Below are 16688 nucleotides of genomic sequence, written 5' to 3'. Positions count from 1 at the left end.
ACTGATAAGAGACGCGCAGGGACATTCTTCATCAGGGTTGTATTATTGTGTTGCACTCAAGTGCGCCTCGTAAACTCCCCATTTCTGAGCTTTAGGTTGGCAAAAACAATATTTCTTTACACAGTAAGGGGTGTTGAAGTCCCATTAGGTTTGTGCTATGTTGTTTTAAGATTAAACAATACCAGGATACCGGACCCATTAATGTTTTAAGAGCCAGTGGTGGAAGAAGTACTCTGATCCTTTAGAAATGCCACAGTGTAAAAATACTCAATCAACATTTATTTGTATAGCCCTTTACAATGACCAAAAGGTACCCAAAGTCCTTTACATTAACATCAAGAAATAACAGGAATAAAAACACAACATATCATAAAATCATAAAAAGGTACATAAAAAGCACAGGAAAAATGTCACAGCGCTACTAGGTATTAAAAGACAATCTAAATAAAAAAGTCTTGAGCTTTGATTTAAAAAGTACTAGGTCAGTGACAGTGCGTACATAATTTAGATTTTACATACTCTTTATTTCTTATATTTCTTTATGCTGATAAGAGCAACTGTAACGTCCCAATTTCCGTTCAGGGATCAATAAAATATTTCTTATTCTAATGGGACCTATTTACTCATACAGGCTCCAGTTAAGATTTATCTGTATGCTAGTGATGGACTGTCAAAACAACATAACCGCAAAAGGCTTTGCTGTAGAGCTGTGTTTTATTCCCAGTCTCTAAATGTCATCTGTTATCAATAAGAGCCTCTAGCAGAAAACAGAGAATGGTAGCAGATGGAGGACATTCAAAAGCATTTGTGCCGCTACATTTCAATCTTTTAGGATATTTACGGTAATGTAATCCGTGCACTCAGTCACGTTCACAGTTTGGATCTGGGTTTCCAGGGCTTGTTCTCTGGATGCACTGAACACCATCTGGAAAAAAAAAAAACATTTGGGGAAGGCTTTTCAATTATCTCTTGTTCTGGAAGTTTCTGTGTTCTGTCTCAGATGTCTCTGTGTTGTGTGCAAGTGGGACCAATGGAGGTAATTGGACTTTATTAACACCAAATGAGATTGAAGACACCACAATAAAGCTAGTAGGATTGTAAGGGGATCAAATGTTACATGTGTGGCAGGCTGAGGCACATCTGATGAAACACTCCTTGTGATTGCAGAACACACTTGCATCATCTCTACAACGAGCAACATAGTGGCCTTTATTTTAGCTGATAACATTAGTATATTAAAGATGATAATATTGGGGGAAAGAACAGTTAACTCAGTTTTCTTAAAAAAATGGCTTTTTGGTCAGTAAGATATTTTCATTAATAGACTATTTCATCAGAAGCATATACGTTATATACTGTATTTCAACTTTTTAAAAAATAAAAATATATAGTAGGCTATACTATTATATAATGTAGGCCTATAAGATCTATGTAATTTCTGATTATCCATGGATTTAAATTACCAAAGTTCTTGTGGACCCTCGGTATTGAGTTTGACCAGCAGGCGTCACTGTGGGTCAACACAAGATAATTGATAAATATCAATTCAACTCAGCACTTATACAGAGAAGCATTAACTTCATCTATCTTTAATAACCAATCTTTATATTTATACACTTAAACTGAGCTTTCAATAATGTTAAGTTACAATCCCTCTCTTACAATCCGTGCTTCATTTCTCTGAGGGGTTGCTTCATCTCTTCCACATCATGACTCATCATTACTCAACAGCAGAGGAGGCAAATTGTGTTTAATGAGAAAGAGCAGACGCTGCTGTATATGTACAAATATGTCGGTGGATTTATTTAACCACACAAGCAGAGTGGGGAAGGACAGGAGATAGAGAAGAGCTGGTGGAAACAAAGAGAACTGGAGGAACCTGAATGATATGATCTACAATACAATGAGGAAACAACAGAAACAACACAGCAACTAACATGTCTTCCGAGAACAACATATTTAGCTTGGCCGCAGTGTGGTCCATAAATAAAGACACAAACTTAACCAATCAGGGCACTCAACTGAGCAGCACTCACGTGTAGTGTCTAAGGTTAGCTACAGTAGATGTTGCATGAATTTAAAGACCTGTATGGAGGTTAAATTTAAGGCGGATGGTCTGCTTTCAGATGAGTAAGATATGAATAGTTGATAAACAACAACATGGTTTCAACCACCATACAGGCTGGCTTATATTTAACACAACTGATGCAAGAGTACTTTGTGAATTCTAACTGTGATAACTTGTTGTATGTTGTTTTATACATTAGATTATTGATTTTAGAAGCTGAGAATCAGGTGTTAACTGGCAAATCCAACACATACATTTAGAAGTGAAATTATTGCAGTACGTTCCTTGTTTTTTGTGGTATTTTTTCAGTGGCAACTTTAGCAAATATTTAAATTATTTTAATAATAAAAGAATTGTTTGAAGTTTAACATTGCTTGTGAATGTGTTTAAAAAAAAAAAAAAATCTATGTTGGAAAAAACGTGTCCAAAAACATTAATGTGATGTTACTGGCTCTTAAACACATTGTACTTGTGGGTGCTGCTTAAAAAACGAGGCCATTTCTGGTGCTGAGGCAGAGACAGAAAATAGCTGTGGTTTTTAACTGTCAGTGTCACACATTGTTTAATTACACATACTGTAACACGAGTAGCCTGTGAGAGAGCTTAGTGATGTAGATGTTTGTGAGTACTGTATAGTACATGTTTTTTTGTTGTTGTTGTTTTTCTTAATTAGCTACACATTATACTGTCAGGCAGGACGTGTTTATTTCTCCTTTGCAGAAATACAACACCTCTCATCTTCAGGCAAACAAAAACAAAAACTTAATATATAACCTTATATATTTTTTATTGCCTTATGGCAAATACACATTTTGTATGTGATTTTCTACTACTGTGTCCCCTGTATTAGGCCACTCTGTAACAATGCAAAGGTTGCCATACTATTTGCCATAAGCTTCTTATAAGTATGTGCAGAAAGTGTTTTAGAAAAATGTAACCATTCACACAATGACTGGAACATCTAACATAGCATATGATGTTGTGGGTGGCAACACAATAACCGCTTCCTTGACTCTAATCATACAACAACATGACAAGAGGAGCATAAACCAGCCTTCTGTCAGTTGAAAATTGACCTTAAACAGCCACAAAGAAAACATCACACCGTGGTGAAGGCGGTAAGTGACATTTTTTAATTTTAAACGTGTGCTGAAATTAGCTAAAGTGAGCAGAAACAATATATTTTTTTAGGATTTAGGGTCTAAAATCTGAGCGGGTATCAATTCTGATACAGAACAGTCCATATGTGCAATTTATATCGATCGGACTTTTTAGCTTCAAACTTAAATTTAGTAATCTACAGTATGTAAATCTAATTAAAATGGAAATAAAATGTAACATTCATTTGATTTATGTTTTACAACAGAAAAACAATGATTTCCATCGGCATGATCTTCACCGCTCTGGCAACAACAACTCTGGCAACAGCAGCCCTGGCAGAAGGTACATTAGTGTACCTTAGTGTACATTTAGTGTAAAAATATGTTATTGCAGTTAACTGTATGTGTATAGACGATAATTTAAAAAAAAAAAAAATTCAATATTTCAAGAATGGCAGAAAAGCTTACAAAAAATATATTTTTTATGTTTTTGTTTTTTTTAGGATCTATCGAATGCAATTTCTCTGAACGTACTGGAGCTCAGCTCTGTTCCGGAGCAGTGGGACAGCTGTTGATTTTTCATCTGACAAATACAACAAATACAGATATTAGGTTGAAAAAGGATAACAAATATATTATTCTAAACAGAAAAAAACACATGGTGACTCGAAATGAAGAATATGTGAATTCGTCTGACCTCTTCACCAATGGAACAATCAAACTGGGTAACGCAATGAAGAAACACTCTGGAGATTACCTGTTGGAAGAATATGGATCTAATGGTGCTTTACTGAAAAAAGTGAATGTGCATCTAGAAATACAAGGTGGGTAAAAAAAAATTTTTTTGAATGCCAATCGTGAATTAAAGAATATTGTATATCTAAAACAAGAATTATATAAGATATGTTAAACTTAACTAACGTAAAAGATTTACATTTTATACACTTTATTACTTATCTTAGATTTTTCTATGTAAAATTGATTATTAATAATAATAATAAAGTATATGTAAAAGATTTACATTTTATTAAAAAAAAAAAAAAAATGAATTTACTGGCGAAAGTACTGTACAATTATTTTGTGTTTCATCACTGATATTTCATCATCTACCTCTGACCTGTGTGTTGAGCTAACATTACATATCTAAAATATATGTAGTCCATAGTTAACAGAGTTAGTAGTGGACATTACTTTACATTTTGTACTTTAGATACTGTATGTTACTCTATATATGTTTGTCTTCCAGCTCCAGTGTCAAAGCCAGCTGTTTCCCAGATGTGTTTGTCACCAGAACAGATGAACATCAGGTGCTCCTCTGAGGGAGATGGAGTAGAGTTCAATTTGACTTTGAACGGTGTCTTACCGGTGCCGACCAGAGGCCACAGCCAGTTCCCGAGCAACATGACAGCGAACATCGAGTCACCGACAGGGGACCAAACTGAACGAGACAAACCGAGTGTTTCAAATGTTACCATTAGCTTCCTTGGTCAGCAGACAGGAAACTTGATGTGTCACGTTTGGAACAATGTCAGCAGAGATGAAACAGTTTTTCATCTGACAGGCTGTAAAGGTACAGTTTGAAGAAAGATCAATTCCTAATTTTCTGCAACCCACATTACCTCAATGAGGACGGACATCTTAGCAAATCAAAGATAAACTTGAATTCCTCCACGAGGTATTTTGATCATTTCCCATCTAAATGGGACAGATCACCTTTTAGAAGCAACGTTCTCAGATTTTTTCAGTTTTATTTGTAGTTAATATTAGTGAACCAAATCAAATGTCTGCATCATTATAGTGTCTAATTGAGTCTGATATTTGTTGTGTTTTCTAGCTTTCTTTTCTCACTCCCCTGTTGTTGTGGCTGTAAGAGCTAGTGTTATCACACTACTTCTTTTGGCTTTGTGTCTTGGTATCTGCCATGTGCATAAGAAAACAAGACTCATGGCTGTTAATGAAGGTAAGAGAATCTCATTTCTATGGTAGCTACTGCTGCTATAATCCTCCTTAATTTAGTTTGGTATATTGTTGTTAGTCCTGTTTGTCATGTATTAGTTGAAGTGGTTTCAAAAAAGCGGATGGAGGATAATGAGAAAGCGTGTCTGGCATTGCATGCAATTTTTTAAAATAAACATCTATTGAAAGACTTGCTTATGCTAATGATCAACACAATCAACTTATTTCCTTTTTTACTCTAAAGTTGTATTGTTTCCTGTCAGTATGGTTTCACCATACTGTATAAATCATCAAATCAATCATCAAATGCAAATAAAGTGATGATAACACTTGTTCTAAGTTTCCTCACAACTGGTAAAAGAAAGTGGCGAGAATGTGGAGACATCTTTAAAGTAAAATTGAATTTCATTGAGATCAGGTCAGCTAATGGTTCTGGTCAATGCTTTATCATCTCCTCTTAAACCATATTAAACCATTGTGACATTAAACATTTGAAACGTTAAGTCTGTCTAAATTATAAAATTAGATGTGACACATTGAATCAAAACGAGAGAGAATAGATAGAACAACAATAGTCTTAACAGTTCAACTCCTCAGCAACAGTGCAGAGAGCATGTAGTAGGATAACTACCAGAGAGCCGTTTGACGACAAGGTGCAGACAAAGGTCCCCACAATCAGAAAGTAACTGCATTCAGTCAAGTACTGTATTATTTTGAGCTACTTCTACTTTACTTGTGTAACATTTAATTTAATGCTACTTTATACTACAGTATGCATTTCATTGTACATTTTACTCCACCAGTTATTTGACAGCTCATTACTTTGCTGGTAGAGGATACATTTTGCAGATAGAGGATGGATATAGCAATGCTGATATGAGGCAAGTTTGCTTTTTGTGCCATTGTAAAGTAAAACTTATTACAGTTATGACTTGTGATTTTGATTTCCTGCATTTCCTTTCTGTCTTTTTTAGTCGGAGTCATGTTTTTACATTCTGAAGCAGAGGCATAATTTCACCAAAAGCATCACTTCACCGGGCCTCAAGTTGATGAAGTTGAAGTAGTTCCACCTAAAGGTACTCATTGAGCTGTGAGGTGACCTGCGAAAGAGCACCTCCTATTGAACAATTTGAACACTGACATAATGCATACAGTGCTGAAGAATTGTTTTGAAGTTGCTAATTTGAAAGGCAATGCTCTGTCTGTTCTGAGTATACTGTATAACATTGCTTTGGTGTTGCTTTTATTACAAGTGTGTATTATTTAAAATGAAATAATTCTACAATGAAAATGTATGCAAAAACATTTCCTCCTAATTCTTGCTGTTAATTAATGCCTGGTATTGTGTTGTTACTGCCTCTAATTAACTGTTAATTAAATCAAAAGATCTGCAAATGTCAACATGTTTATAAATATATACTTTTGTGTTCAGCTGAAAATGTGAAAATGTTTGGTGCAATTTCTGCACCTGATGTTCTTTACTGATTTATGAAGAAATAAAACTCAAAAAAATCAAGTGGTTGCCATTCTGCTTTATAATAATGTTGAATGCAAACTAACTGGAAGCAAGCAGCTATGTAAAGCAAAAACAGTTTGTCCATCTAGGTTTACAGCAGAGACGGTAAGTCTGTAAAAGTTCCATGAGTTACCGCGGCCGAGAAAGAAAAAAGCTGTGGTTGTTAACTGTCAGTCTCACACATTGTTTAATTTCACATCACCCGAGTTGCATGTGGTGAGAAAATGTTGTGATGCAGACGCTGGTCCTTAATGTGTTGGTCAAAGGTTTGGCTATATATAACAATGAGAGGCAGGAAGTGTTTATTTCTTCTCATTTCCTTTGCAGAAATATAACACCTCATCTGCAGCTTTGCAATGTACTTACAGCTTAATTAAGTAATAATATAACAGCAGGTGTCCATGCATGGGTGTTGGAAACATTTGGTTTTTAAAGTAAACTTCTCCCATCATCAATTGCAGTTCCTGTACTCATAAAATATTAAAATAAATATTCTGCATTTAAATACTTATGTATGGTGTCATAAGGTCTGTCCTTTAGTAGTACTTCTCAAAGAAACTAGTGCAAGAGCAACAAAAAGTGACTTAAAATGTATACATATAGAAAGGGGAATATGTTTTACACTGCCTGTTTGACATGGGTAAAGTATAGTACGTTCACAGCTTGAGGTTTTAATCCATTTGCATGATTCTATAAAGTTTAAATCTAAGTTTTTGACACCATTTATTTGCTCGGTATTGCAGAATAAGGTCACAAACTGTTTATTTGCCATTATCTTTTTATAAGTATAAAGAAAGACAGAAAGAAAAGCAGAAAGTGATTTAGGAAAATGTAACCATTCACGCATGACTGGAACATCTCACACAGCATATGGTCATTTAGAAATGTTCAAATTGAGACAATAGAGAATCTGCACCAAAGACTTGCAGCACATTGGACATTGTTTCAAGCTTCAGAAGCCATAGGCTGTATTCGAAACCGCCTACTACATACTACTGACGAACGCAGTATGCAGTATACAGTATACAGCACATACTGCATACTCTACTGCGTTCCGCCGTGGTATGAAGTATGAAACTGTTAAAGTGATGTATTTTGCAGTATGCTAGGCCAGGCCTTAGCCTTAAAACAAGCTCTTAAAGCACTGAAAAAAAAAAAAAAACTTGTATCACTATTGCAATATTATCGAAAAATACAACTTATTGAACTTTGATTTCTTTTTTGTTTTCTGGTATTTAAACAAAACATCCATTAACAAGGAAATAACAGCCTCTTGTCTATGAGACCGGTCTCTTGAGAGAGCTCCAGCCAGCTCATAGCCGTCTGTGAGCGTGACCAACCAACTGGCAAGATGGCGACCCAGCAGTTTGTTCTTCTAAACTCCAAAAATGTTGGAGCAAATGTTCGATTCGCCATCAACATTCGTAAAACTGCCAATGTTTGAAATCTACACAGTTGATTTCTCAATTCAAAAATAAATTCTCAGAAGTGAATTTAGTGATGAAGTAGCCATGAAAAATGTAAAAAACTTGCCACTTTTGGCTGCTATTGTTGTGGCCATAGATCTGTGCCGTTCCAGCGCTTTGCATTGTGGGATACAGTAGGCTAGGTACACTGGTCCGATGCATACTGGAGATTTTTTCCAAATCGGTATGACATCTGGTTGTTTTTGGCATACTTGCTGTAGTTTGCATACAACATGTTAAATTATATTTTGGGCAAATCAGTATGAACTGCTAGTATAGTATGCAGATTTGAATACAGCCATAGTTTATGTCAGCAGTCTTTATCTGTGTACTGCCAGTTATAAGTTCACTTTGCTCACTGGCAAGTCGTAGGTGACAACACAATAACCACTTCCTTGATTCTTATCATATAACAAGACAAGAAAAAGACAAGAGGAGCATAAACCAGCCTTCTGTCAGTGGAAAATTCACAGATCAGCCTTTAACAGCCACAGAGAAACATCACACCATTGTGAACGCGGTGAGTGACAGTTTTGAATTTTAAACATTGCAGTATTTTTCTTATAATTTGTAGAGGGTATACATTTTCATCTATTTTCTGAAAGAGTCCATATATGCTATTTATATTGTTCAGAATTAATTTTCATTCAAATTGAATTTTAAGTTCAAACTAACAAATAATTAAAAATAATAATAATTTTACAGTGTATAAATAAAACTAAAAAATAATTAATATGCAACACAAAAAATCACACTTGATTTATGCGCTACAACACAGCCTCTTAGATCCTCTGCTGCCAGTTTTTTAAAATACAAACCAGCCTGTTTTAACTATGCACCAAAACTGTGGATTTCCCCACCCAAGGCTTTAAGAGACGCAAGCTCTGTGAACATTTTTAAACTTTAAATAACTGTCGCTCTTCCTTTGTTTTATACGTTTCTTTTACATGTTTTATCGTTCTTATTGCTTCCTTTGTTTTATTGCTTGGTTTTATTTGCATGTTTTAATCTGTCTGTTTTTATTTATTCTATTGTTTCTCGACTTTATTTTAAAGCAGTTTGAACTACTCACCCTGTATGAAAGGTGCGATATAAATAAAGATTTGTATTATTATTATTATTATTATTATTAACAGAAAAACAATGATTTCCATCGGCATGATCTTCACCGCTCTGGCAACAACAGCCCTGGCAAAAGGTACATTATAGTGTAAAAATATGTTGATGCAGTTAACTGTATGTTGTATAGACAATAATTCAGTAAAAAATATATATTTGTTAGAAGTAAGGCAGAGCAGTTTATAGAGACAATCACTGAATTTAGAAATGCAGCTAAAAATAGATTCAACAGAAAAAGTATGACTTAGGAAGCAAAATATGATATAAAATATGAGATAATAAAATGTTGAAATGGTCTTGTATTATTTCCTTTCCCAACTGAAATTGAATGTTGAACACAAACAACTAATAGTTTTTATGTGTATTTTACATGATTTATTGTTTTTGTTTTTTAGGACCTATCGAATGCAATTTCTCTGAACGTACTGGAGCTCAGCTCTGTTCCGGAGCAGTGGGACAGATGTTGATTTTTCATCTGCCAAATACAAATATAAGGTTGAAAAAGGATAACAAATATATTATTCTAAACATAGTAAAAAATCAGATAGAGACTCGGCATGAAGAATATGTGAATTCGTCTCACCTCTTCACCAATGGAACAATAAAACTGGGTCACGCAATGAAGAAACACTCTGGAGATTACCTGTTGGAAGAATATGGATCTGATGGTGCTTTACTGAAAAAAGTGAATGTGCATCTAGAAATACAAGGTAGGTAAAAAAAATCAAATGTTTTTGAATGCCAATTGTGGATTAAAGAATATCGTATATCTAAAACAGGAATTATAGAAGATATGTTAAACTTGACTAACATAAAAGATTTACATTTTCTACACTTTATCCCTTAGACTTTTCTATTTAAAATATGTGTGAACATGTGTATTTTAATAAGGTGTTTGCTTCTAATAAGTCTTAACTTTACTGATAGATCCAATTCAACGAGACATATACAGTATGTTCATAATAATTTATTTTTTTGGTGCCATATGGCTTTTATTAGCGAGGGGAAGGATTGCAGGCAACCATAGATTTCCATTGATAGGCTTCTTAGGCCACTAGACTGCCAGGACGCCCCATGAAAAAATATAATAAAATAATAAATAACAGGATTTTATTAACCTGAACATGCCGATGCAAAATGTGATAAAATCAAGAGATGCAAAAGATAGATGACAGGTGATGAGAGATCGGGTTTGAGGCAACAAGTTTTAAACTTTTATTCCATATTGTCAGTTTTCCATTAAGTTTAGTCATTAACTGTTATATACTCTTTCGGATGAAAAGGTTTGAGTAGTAGAGATGGCTTTATACCACTTTTTAATGTCTGATACCGATACTGCAACGTTGAGTATCTGCCAATACTGATACCTATTCGATACCGTCTTTACACGACTTAAACAACTAAGTTTAATGAATTTAATAAAGTGATGAACACTTTAATGCATCAATAATTAGAATACAATAATATATATTATTCTGCATAATAAGTACTTTAACTTTTGGTACTTTAAGTATATGTTGATGCTAATACTTATGTACTTTTACTTGAGTAGCCTAATATTTTGAATGCAGGACTTTTAATTGCAGTTAGCAGTATTACTATTTTTACTTAAGTAGAGCTCTGAGTTTTTAATTGAGTTTTTAAATTTTTCAACAATCAAAATAGGAACTGGAATAGATAATGGCTCTATAGTTAACAGAGTTGGTAGTGGATTTTACTTTACATTATGTACTTTAGATTCTGTATGTTACTCTATGTTTGTCTTCCAGCTCCAGTGTCAAAGCCAGCTGTTTCCCAGATGTGTTTGTCACCAGAACAGATGAAAATCAGGTGCTCCTCTGAGGGAGATGGAGTAAACTTCAATTGGACCTTGAACGGTGTCTTACTGGTGCCGACCAGAGGCTACAGCCAGTTCCCGAGCAACATGACAGCGAACATCGAGTCACTGACTGGAAAAAAAACTGAACGAGACAAACCGAGTGTTTCATATGTTACCATCAGCTTCCTCGGTCAGCAGACAGGAAACTTGATGTGTGATGTTTGGAACAATGTGAGCAGAGATGAAACAGTTATTCATCTGACAGGTTGTAAAGGTACAGTGTTTAAAGGATGCTTGCTATCTTTTCTAAATATCAGCTCTTCACTACTATTTCACATTTTATCATTTAAAAAAGTACAAATCAATTAAATTAAATCACTTCTTTTCTGGCTGCATGGGACATCTTGGCTAATTAATTGTAGAATAAAAGAATAATCGAATTAGTAATCTCTGACTTTTACTGTATATTTACTGAAGTCTTGTGGATGGGTATCCACCTGGAATCTCAAACTGTCTTCTGTCTTATTATGTTTTTTTAATAATAATTTCACATCCACTGTTACTGTATGTTGAATACCTGATGGCAGACAAACAAATAGACAATAATTATTTGAGAAACACCTTTGTAGCTTCGAAACTGACAAGTCAATGTCATCATAATATCTAATCATGTTTGATATGTGTTTGTGTTTTCTAGATTTTGTTTCTCCCTTCCCTGTTATGATCGTGGCTGGAACAGCTAGTGCTGTCACTCTCCTTCTCCTTGTGACTCTGTGCCTTGGCATAATAAAACTTCACAACAAACCAAGATCCACAACTGTTAATGAGGGTAAGTTTAAGCCGTTCTCCCATGTCTTCTTCTATCTCACTAAGGACCACATTGAAATTAAGTTAGGTTAACATCATTTGATAGATTCTGAATAATTTTTTTCCACATTTCAGATAGCTATTGCATTACATTCATTTAAAACCATGTAAATCCCTTTGTAAAGAAAACATGATGTCCTCTTTGATAGGTTTCATCACATTTCACATCTGTTTTTCATTTTTCCAGATAACACTGAAGAGGACGTTATCTACACAACTGTTAGAATAATACAGAATCCTTAAACATTAGTAAGCGCCAGCCCTAGTTTGAACCCTAACATCTCCCTTGCTGGGAACCTTACCCAACCTTGAGATAAATAAAATCATCAGATATCATTGTCTTTTTGGCTTGAAAAAAAGGTGAAAAAAATAATATACATAATTTCTACTCAGACCATTAAAGCGTACGAGAAAAAGATAACTCTGATACAAACAAGTTTTCTTTTACTTTATAATTTTTTCAACAATTTCAAAATAAATAGTGTAACTCTTGGGTGACATTTGGATATACACTGTTTCTGCAGTTATTAACAGAAGGAAGAAGTACAAGCTGCAAGCAATGTAGTGATAGAAGATGAAGCCAAAACTCCTAACATTTAATTACATTATGGTCACGGCTGTGACACAAAGTACACGTCAAATAATTTGTCAATAACTGTCATTTTAGGTAATTCTTATCACGCTGATGTATGTTCAAGGGTTCATTTCTCTGATAAGTTTGGTTTTAACTAGTTATTTGATGCTATACTTACCTTAATACCGCGGCTCCCCCGCCCGATCACTACTGCGCAGACTCTGGCTCCAAATGACGTCAAACTCTCAAGCTGGCAGCTCCCATATCCGGGATATTTTGGCTACACTTCTGTACAGCGGGAGAAAGAGGAGACGCATCGTCCATCTTTACATACAGTCGATGGGTAATACAAATAAAATTGACTTGACTTGAATGAAGACTTTGTTCTGCTTAAGGCGTCTCCCTTTCAAAGTGTTGTGTTCCCTCTCTGCCTTATACCAAACAAACCAGTGGAAAAAAAAACAGACACTGTTTTAAAGTTTAAAGTTACCATACAACTGGGTACAGGAAGTTCAATGTGTTTTGCTTTGTATGTACATTGGTTTGTTACTAGTAATTGGTCAGTGATTTAACATTAAAAGCTTGCGTGCAATATCTGGAGAATCTAGTAGTTCTGCAAAAACAGTAACTACCAGAGTTGCAAGTAATGTAGTGATCCTCACTGACCACATGGTGGAGCCAAAGGTCATAACCAGAATATAGAAAAGTATCTTTGGTAACTTTAAATCCCCATTTGATGCAAAGAATTGTTTCCAGCCCAACTGTCCCCTTAACCACATAGGCTGCAATAACTTTCAAACCATAGGCTCTATAATGATTGCAGTGGAAATGGTACTGTACCCCTATAGAGCATGTTTTAAAAAACACCTTTTTCTAACTTCTGTTTTGTCAAATAAGCTACATGCACTAGTCTAGTGATCAACTGACAGACTCTGTCTTTATTCTTTCTTCACTTGACCACAAGGTGGCAACAACATGCAACAAAAGGCTGTTGTATGAGAAACCATGTGACTCTTGGCCTGATTATAATGTATTATCTTTAGTGGAACTAGTGCATGGTCCTCAATACATCGGGACAAACTGCAAACCTTTGGCTTGAAAAAATCTTTCAAAGCCAACCAGAGAAGTTCAAATTGTGGCCAAGATGCAAACAACTATAGCAAAACACTCCAGTATGCTGACTATAGAGAGGGTTAAAGTGGCTTAGCCAGCATTTAAAGTTGTAATGTTATTTGTACATGGATTAAAGGTTTTTGAAAGACACAGTACCTTTAACAGTTATTATCTGTCTGTTTGTAGAAGGTTGATTCTGTATGTGTGATAAACTGTATATTTCCACAATAATAAAGCACAAAAGTGTGTGGTATTGTTCAGCCTACTCCTCATGTTTAGGTATATGTTCTATGTTGATATGTGTTTTAAAGCTTCTTGTAAAAAAATGGGTTTTATTCAAACATTTTGTTAAAAAATAATAATTTCATTTTGAGCATCTTTTAGTAATTCTGGGCATATATATATATATTTAATATTATGTATATTTTATTGCTTATTGCCATAAAATGTCCCTTAAATAACAAAATATGAAAATTATGTGAAATATTTATTTTACAATTCAACTGTCAATATCCTTTTGTATTTTATCTATATTTCAACAAAACGCTGTTTCCTATCTTTAACTATGAACACAATCTTTCTCTAACCTTGACCAAGCACTTTTAGTTGCTTAAACTTACTTTTAGCACTGTAGTAGAGTTAGTCCGCCAAACAATAATTTTTACGGTTCAGATTTATTCAATCAGTTGCGTCAACATTTTGCAAAGACAGATTCCCTGCATCCCTTTCTTGGTCAGCTTCCTTTATCATGTCAGACAACAATGACATGTCATCATATCACTAGTTCAACTCACCACATTTTCACTGTAAAAAAATCCCTTATTCCTTCAGCTTCATGGAGGGAAGTGTCTGTCACTCTTTGGGCAGAGATGGAGTAACTGAGGAAGAGAGAGGGAGAGGATGGTTGAGGATTGTTAACTCTGAGCGTGGTTCCCTGCAACAACTACTCACTCTCACATCATTAACTACTCCTCGCAATACACCGTAGTACAAACCACATCCGTCTACTCCAGAGGAACCACATTCATCCACTGCTGTGCTCCAGAGGAGTGGATGACTGTGGTTCCTCTGGAGCTGCATCATCTATTAGTTGAGCCGGAAATCTCTTTCACTTGTTCATTGACATGTTTTCCTTTGCACTGTCTCCCCAAATGGGCTTTTTAATACCTTACTAGTCATTGCAATTACACACAGAATGTGCTAAGCGGGCTGCTCTTTTGCACAATTCACATCACGATCCGTCAATGCTTTTACATTGACTTACTTTGTAATAGGGATGCAGAATTAATCAAGATTTTATCAAAATCGCAATATGGACTACTACAATTTTCAAACCGCAGGAGGCACAATATTTGTTAAAGGCACAATGTGTATCAAAACATCATTTTAAATGAAATATTGTGGTGCTGCAGATCACACTATAATCATTTTATATGTTTTTCAATGAAAATGAGAATAATTATGTAAAAATCATCATTCCTTCTAATAATCATGTCGCAATTTGAATATCAGTCAAAAATAATCACGATTAGATATTTTTTCAAAATCATTCAGCCCTACCTTATAAGTGTCCTTAATGAAACAGTTATGTTACCAATGTTTTGAAATTCTTGTAACAGTATTCAAATTCTTAGGCTACATAAAATAAAATATACTAAAATAAACAACATAAACCCGTAGACTTGACTTTCATATCACCTTACACCCCATCATGTCTCTCTCCATAACAATATCTCTCTATATTAAAAGGCTTGCTGTCATATCTGCGGTTGTGTGTTTTCCAAAAGAAGCATACTACAATCTTCTAGTTAACCATCTGTCTTTCCACGCCATACTACACTATAGGCCAATCCACAGCCACAACATTTTAAACTGACTTTACACTTAGGTCATATGGAATAACACTTTCCCTACTTTCTCTCTCACTACCCCTGTGTGTTTTTATGGGGTGACTGCAGGAGAGAGAAGGAGGGCTTCCCCCTCTGCCTGACACCCCAGCTTTGAGAACATGTGGCCTGGGAATAATTGGGTTACAACTGCAGCCGTCCAATGAGTTGGCCTTGATTTGGAGAATGACTCCATTTACTTTAGTCTGACTGCCTGCTGCTTCCACAGCTGCAGCTTTTATCCTCCTATTCAGGCTCAGGATTTTAATGTATAGGTCTGGCAGCCAGCCACATGAGAGAGTGGAACACAATCCCAGCATTAATATACTAAACCCACATTCAATGGGTATAAGACAACAAAATACAATGATACACTTTATAATGTAAAATCTTTAGATTTTTTTAAATGTTATTCTTTAACTAAAAGACACTGAGGTGATGTTTTCACTTTGGCAGCTGTTGTAGACAAAGGCCAAATCCTGTGTCCTAGTTCCATAATATAAACAAAGCAGTGTACACTTGTAGAAAGTGCAGCAAACTTATGTCATGTGCACTAACAGTAAGAAAAAACTTTGTAATAAGAAGTGATGGTAATCAGACATACTGCAACTGTGATGTGAAGTTTTAACACTTCATACAAAGCTTCACAAATATTGATAACGTTCTTCATTTTCTGACCTGAATCACTAGTCTACTATATTTTTCAGCTGTGAGTAGCCTCTTAATATTCACATTTTGACTTGTCATAGAAAAAAATCCCACACAGGTGTATCCAGTAGAGTTAATGATGGTCAGTAAAGCCATGCCAGTGAATTATGTATAATACAAGGGCTTTACCTTAATGGGCTGCAGACTTAATTAAGGTAATGAATTACACCTGCTGGGTCAAAAATATCCTTCAACACTATGCTTTGAACCGATAAATAACGTTACATTTAGCCATTTTTATCACACTCAAAACATGGTTAAGAATAACTTGTTCTATGTTTTTAAGTTACTAGGCATTAAGTTAGTAACATACATGTAATTAGATTTTACACTAACAAGTATAAGTAGCTAAGTAAGTTACAATTTCAAATACACTACTAAACTAAAAACACTATCTCCACCAGCATATCACCAATAAACTGTGTTTGGTCTTGATAGTCAGAAAGGAGAACATACTGAACGACTGAGTATATTCACGACACACTTGAGGACATGT

General features: G+C 34.9%; 1 long non-coding RNA gene across 2 annotated transcripts; it reads right to left on the bottom strand.

Annotated features, from left to right (window-relative positions):
- Positions 1–576: 576 nt before the first annotated feature.
- LOC141753184 (uncharacterized) lies at positions 577–16688 on the bottom strand. 2 transcript variants are annotated; one of them, XR_012590409.1, is made up of 4 exons: positions 16605–16688; positions 14396–14476; positions 12664–12770; positions 577–925 (listed from the first exon to the last, which is right to left on the bottom strand). It is a non-coding gene; the product is annotated as an uncharacterized LOC141753184 (long non-coding RNA). The 2 variants fall into 2 exon arrangements; XR_012590408.1 differs by lacking the exon at positions 577–925 and adding an exon at positions 9584–9700.

The sequence above is a fragment of the Sebastes fasciatus genome, chromosome 16 (genome assembly GCF_043250625.1).
Source record: "Sebastes fasciatus isolate fSebFas1 chromosome 16, fSebFas1.pri, whole genome shotgun sequence".
Lineage (NCBI taxonomy): Eukaryota > Metazoa > Chordata > Actinopteri > Perciformes > Sebastidae > Sebastes > Sebastes fasciatus.
The sequence above is the reverse complement of the archived record's forward strand: the minus strand, read 5'-3'. Positions and strand labels throughout refer to the sequence as shown.